The following is a 6,225-nucleotide window of genomic DNA, read 5'->3' on the forward strand; positions in this document are numbered from 1 at the left end:
ACCTGCCTCTGGACCATTGGTACCATTTAATGCTCCAGATGAGATTTCAAAGGATCCCATAGTTTCACTCTGTCTCTTCTCTTTCTGTGCTCTAATATGGACACCCTTGGTTAGGACATACTCATTCACACTTCTGTGAATGCCATCTAACTGACAGAAGCCATCACACCACTCAAGGCAGTCATGGTAAGGATCTGTGAACCTCTTGCAAATGAGCTTTAACCTTGTACCGTCTTGCAGGTGGTGTTGCTACTTTAGCACAGTGGGACATCCAGGCTAAACAGTCTTACATTGTTGCATGGCTAGGTAGCCCAAGCTCTGTTGTGCAATGTGAACATGCTCCTGAACTTCCAGTCTCCTCTTCACATGAAGACACACGCACGCAGATGCAGATGCACAGGTTTTACACTTGTCTTCATTCACAGAGAGATTTACCTTGTTATTAAAGTTTGAATCTATGCTTCTCAGAATCCTGCCCTGACAAGATGTTTAAGAACATGCTTAAAACTCACCAAATTTCAATTTATAGCACTTGCAGCATCCACATAAGGCAACCGTTTCTCTTTTCATGAAGAATGAACACCTGAATAAATACCATCATGACAAGTAACATAGCTCTCCAAGAAGTATAAAATGAAGTTAATATGTGGCTTCACCTTCCAGAGTGCAGGTCATATTGTTTGGTATATTCTTAAATCTCTGCTGTATTGCAGATCTGGTAGGTATGAACAATGAACCCTAAAATTTGAAATCCCAGCTTCTCTTGCTAAACCATATAAATAGACACACACCCCTGTGGCACTGTGGGAACCATGTAACCTGCATTCTTTCATCTCTTCCAGCAAAGGACCTTTGTGGATGTTCCAGGAGACAGCAGTAAAACTATGTGGGTGTGAATGAGGGTTTTCTTCTTCATTATGGATGGCTGGAATCACTGGCAATGGAAGAGTGCTGCCCAGAATGTGTCCCTCAGGTACATTAGGGTCCTGCAGGCACCTCTGTTGCTTTCATGTTGACTTCTGCAATAGTTAGTCACAGGTCAGACTGATTTCAGTAAAATTCCTCTTGAAGTCTGATTTACTAAGTATTTACAAATACAGTAGTCATTGGAGAATGGGAAAATGATTTGGCAGAAAGTAATTTGGCTACTATATAATTACTCCAGTGCATCAAGAATGAAGTCAACAGACTTTTGCCAAGGGGAAGGGATGTTTTACTGTTTTAATTTGTCCTTCACATAACTGTGTTACCAATGTGTTTTAGTATTCTGCCTATGAAAGACACTCAGAGAGAATCTCATTTTTTCTGGATTTCTGGATGAAAGCATGAGACACCAGTCTTAATAAGAACCCATCACCACTAACTAGACACAGACTCTGCTACTGCCAACACCACTTAGTTGGAGGGTTATGCTCCCAAGTATTTAACTGCAATCTGGAGGCAGAGTTCTTATCATTCTGCAAGACCTAGCTCACAGATATCTCCTTTTTTTATTTTGGTGTAGGAACCACACACATCTATCTGTCCAACCCTGAGAGTCTCTTCATGGTGGTAGGACAACGAGTGCTGTCTTCAGTTCATGAGTCATAATAAAGCAAAACCAACACCAGAACAAAGGGTCTGTCTATCAGAATTCCTTCTACTGGAAGAAATTGTTTGACATTTAAGTTCAATAGCAAAAAAAGCCCTTTGCTGTTGCTCAGCTTTGCCCATGGTCTCAGTAATGAGGCCAAGGCAATTGTGGGATGCACTCTGGGGTACTTTGGCAGTTGGTGCTTGCACATGCTTCACTCCCCAGCCCTGTCTAACAGCACACTAAATGCACTGAGATGGGACACTTCACTGCTTCTGCCTGCTTCAGAACAGCAGCAAGTGCCTTTTCCAGCTCCTTTTGCTCTCCGTGTCAGGTCATTGAGGAACTGTCCAGCAAATGAGTGCCTTCTAAAATTAGGATGGCTCGGAGATTTCTTTTGTGCCATTATGTCTGAGGGCTGTCAGGGAAAGAAGAGAAATACTTGCAATTTTCAGGCTAGGACAAAGCTCAGTAATTCAGGACTAAACAATAATGAAAAAAAGAGGTAAATCACAAAAGAGAAAGCTGGCCACAATCACTATTACAGCCTCTGCAGCTGTTCACACCATGTTCAGTGCCAGAGATAAAGAAAATGTCCCAAAGAGCAGGGCATTAGTACAGGGCACAGACCTTAAAGGCCACTTGTACTTGGCAGCAAAAGTTCTCAGAGTCTGAATGTGATAGACGCAAAACTTAAAATCATGGCATGAGTATTAAGACAATTCAGGAATTCTTAATTCCTGTCTACCTCCTGCCTCTGGCAGCGCAGGTAGTTCAGTGCTGGTGAAATGAATGTGAAGACAACTGTCTCCATTTGTTTAGCACAGCACTTTGGCTCAAGCACCATTTTCCACATTTCAGTGTCCTATGCTGGTCCTTGCCTTGCTGACTGCCTCTGGAGGGATGCTGCAAAGCACCATGACATATCACTCCTCCTCTCCACTTTGCCACTTTGAAGCAAATTGTTAAGAAGATTGGGGACAAGATCAACTCAGCACCTGTTTGAATTCTGGGTGAGTGGCATCTTCTTAAGGGGATGTGGTTTGGGAGGTATTACCAGCTGGAACCACTGGGGATTATTACACCTATTTTAGTCAAGCACAGGTTAGTCTTCTGCCAGATTATCTAGACTTAGACAATTTTGCTAAGAACAGGGTTGTTAATGGACATTTTGCTTATGGACAGCTCTCTTCCCTGCCAGCGTCCACAAGTTATTCCTTCATTCTGCCTTCTTAATAAGCGCAATATTAAAAATGTTCTCTGTAAAGCTGAACCCTATTATCACAAGCTCTCTCCATTCTGCTGGCTCAAGAGAGCGCAAGACTCTTGAAAGTTCATGTATAGTTATGAAGAAAGACTGTAATTTTATGCATAAAATATTATTTTCTGTTATGTCAAAATCAGTGTTAATTAATTATGCCTCAGAGTGGTCAAGTTTCTGGTCTTGCCAGGAACAATTTTTTCTCAGTTTGGAATCAAATATAAGCATATTTTCAAAAAAAGCGTGAGAGTGCCTGTGTGCATATGCTTGCTTTTCTGATCCATTTGTTCATTAATAGGATTTTGTTCAAGAAGTATTTCTCACTCCATTTTCATATAAACTAGTCAAAAATGACTGTGAAGACTGGCATTTCACTCACACATGACGCAGGGGTGCTGTTCTGCCCCTTTGCAAAGCACCAGTGTGTTTGTGCACCCAGAGTAGCAAAACCGAGGTTGTTGGGTTGGATCAGCCACCAGCTAGGACTAGCATTTGTGGCTGGACCAAGATACACTACAGCACTGGTTCCTATTGAAAACAAAGACACAGGCGCACGCTACAAGGGTGTATTATATCATCATCAGATGGTTCGTATTATTCCCTGACAAAATAATGTATCAGTATTTATTATGAAAACTAACTGATTTGGTCCCGTGTCAATTTTATTTGCCATCAATACTGTTTTAGTTTTTGGTGGAACTCTGCCAACTTTTCCTGTTCTCCTTGCTCCAACCAAGCCCCTGAAAGCTGACTTTCACAGGCTGTCTGTGATTAGACAGTGGGGTCTCTGTAAGTGTGGTCTCATATGAGCAGCTGTATGTTTTTTCTGTGGAGGGAACTTGTCATTAAAGAACTGAGAAGATGAGTGGGTGGTACCTTGGACTGTTTTTCTTTTAATTTGGCCCTCGTTTACTTTAGACACTATGAAGGAGTCCGCATTAGTTGATGGTGCCCAGAATTCACTTGTACTGATGAAGGCAGCTTGACAGCTGCATAAATCACTGCTAGATACCACTAATAGATTGCTGCATACGAATTTGTAGAGGACCACCCAAGCACAGCTCGGGGGCGGCCTGCAGTCACACTAGGCTTGCACATGAGTACAGTAATGCAAATTTGCTTAACTCTTTGTTAGCACTTTGTGTAGTTTTCCTTTTAAGGAAGGTATTGTTGTTTCTTCACTGGCTCTTAGACTTATTTGCTAGACAGGTGAAGAAAGTCGCCAGTGTCCAGTGCCTCCCACCATCAATGGTTGCAGGCTTGAATTGAGTTTTATTTGTTTGTTCATGGAGGGATACCAGCTTACTTTTTCATCTTGAATTGGACAATCTGGTGGGAGGGAGAAGGAGAGTGAAAGGGGTGGGAAAAGAGAAATGAGCTTCTAGCTCAGTGTAGGTACTTCTTGTACACTAGAGAGAAAAGCTTGGGTAGGGCAAAGCTATCATTAAATAGCTACAGTATGCTGCCTGTCTAACAGCGAGGCATTGTATCCTGCCATCTCTAATTGAAGACACAATGGAGGTCAGGACTTGGTAACATACCCGTCAAAAGAAATAATACAACAGGAACAGGAGCTTGTTTCTAGTGGCTGTATGTGCAAATCTTGATGAGGAGTTTAGCTGCCGCATTAAAAGCTAGAAAGCTATTGATCCATTGCCACCTGACATGAGCCAAACCCTGGGAAGCATTAATCAATAGCAAGGTTATGTAATCCATCATGGCACATGGGTTTAGAAGTTGCAAAGCCTTCTGATTCTTATCAGATGCTCTGTGTCATCTGCAGGGCTCTCTAGGGCTGTTGCGTCCTGCAGCTACTGGCCCTACGGCTTTCTGCAGTGGCAGCTGCTAATGGATTCTTGACCTTTTGTTTAATGACTATGGTATCAGCAGCTTTATGGTTTCCATGTGCTTTATTAGGGAGTACTTTTCTCACTTTAAAGAAATTACAAACTTGTGCTAACAGAGTTCACTCTTCTGGCATTCCCATCTCAGCCTGCTGCAGTGCTATCATGGTAAAAAATTCCCTCTCTTTCTTCCCAGATTAACATGAATCAGAACACCACTATAACACCATCTGAAACATTTCTTCCTTATCCTCTAGTTGTTACTAGAGACAGGAGTATCTTAAATAGAAATTTCCATATACCACTCTCACAGCCTGATCTCTAACCTGAATGGACATACAGAGAGTCAAAACTTCATAAATGTGCATTTCTATAATTTGCATGTAATTACCATAAGTGTGGGCAAAATTACAATTCACAGCTGGCTTTTTAGTACAAACAGTCATTTGTATGGGCAATTGCAAAGACCGGGTGTACAGTCATGGTAACAGTAATGATGTGTGTGTGTGCATGTGCACATGTCTGCATTGAGACTCTATGACCTGTCTTGTGGGAAGGAAGTCAAAATCGCAAGCAAGTATTGTATAACTCTTATGAGGGGGTCAGCAAGGGAATTACTCTGCATTTCCTTTTTTTCGTCTTGTGGCCTTTCATTTCTTGCCATACCTGTTTCCGTGCTAGCATCTGGAAATTCCCTCTTTGTGTCAAGTAGTTTGATTTGACCAGCTTTTGGCATCTGAAAGTCAATTAAAATCTCCTCTGGGACAAGCACCCTCAGCATCACAATGCCCTACCCCTAAAGTCTCAGCCTGAAGGAGGCAAGTAGTGAGGAAAGATGACAACCTGCAAGAACTGACATGCTTGTTCACACCTGTGGGAAAAAAAGAAAGGAATTTGAGCAAACATTCAGTTACCTGAAGCTTTTTCCTGTCTAAAAGAAGTCTTTGTTTTCCAATCAGAGACTAGCAATAATACTTTCTGACTTAAAGTCACTTGTACTTCAGTACTGGATATGATAGACTAGTATGTATAACAGTATTGACCATTAACAAACAGGAGATCTGTCAATCAGGAGTTTTAATTGCAGGTAAAAACACTCCAGAAGTGTCTACTAGCAGTGAACTGAGCAGACAGACGGGCCTTCAATGTAAAGATCATTTAGCATATGTTTCTTGGCAATAGTCTAATGAGTTACATGTACCGCCAGCTATTTTTCATAATATGCCAAAACTCAACATCACACCTTGCGCAATCATGAAAGCACAAGTGGTTTTGATAAGTCTAAAAGTCCTTCAACAGTCTTAAGTATTTGCTGCATTCCCACACTCAGTTACATGTTCTGAGAAACTGGCAAATAGGTGCAGCTTACAAAGGATAGCAGGGGCACTAAACAGGGTGGTAACGAATGCCATGCCAGCTCACAGATTACATTTATTGATTTGGTACCTCTAAAGTAAAGAAAAACCTTTATTAAAAAAAAAAAAAGCCTAAAACATACTCTTGTGCACATCTGGTTTGGTTTTATTTCTTTAAAATTAGATTTGTTT

Source organism: Haliaeetus albicilla, chromosome Z, assembly GCF_947461875.1.
Source record: "Haliaeetus albicilla chromosome Z, bHalAlb1.1, whole genome shotgun sequence".
Classification (NCBI taxonomy): Eukaryota; Metazoa; Chordata; class Aves; order Accipitriformes; family Accipitridae; genus Haliaeetus; species Haliaeetus albicilla.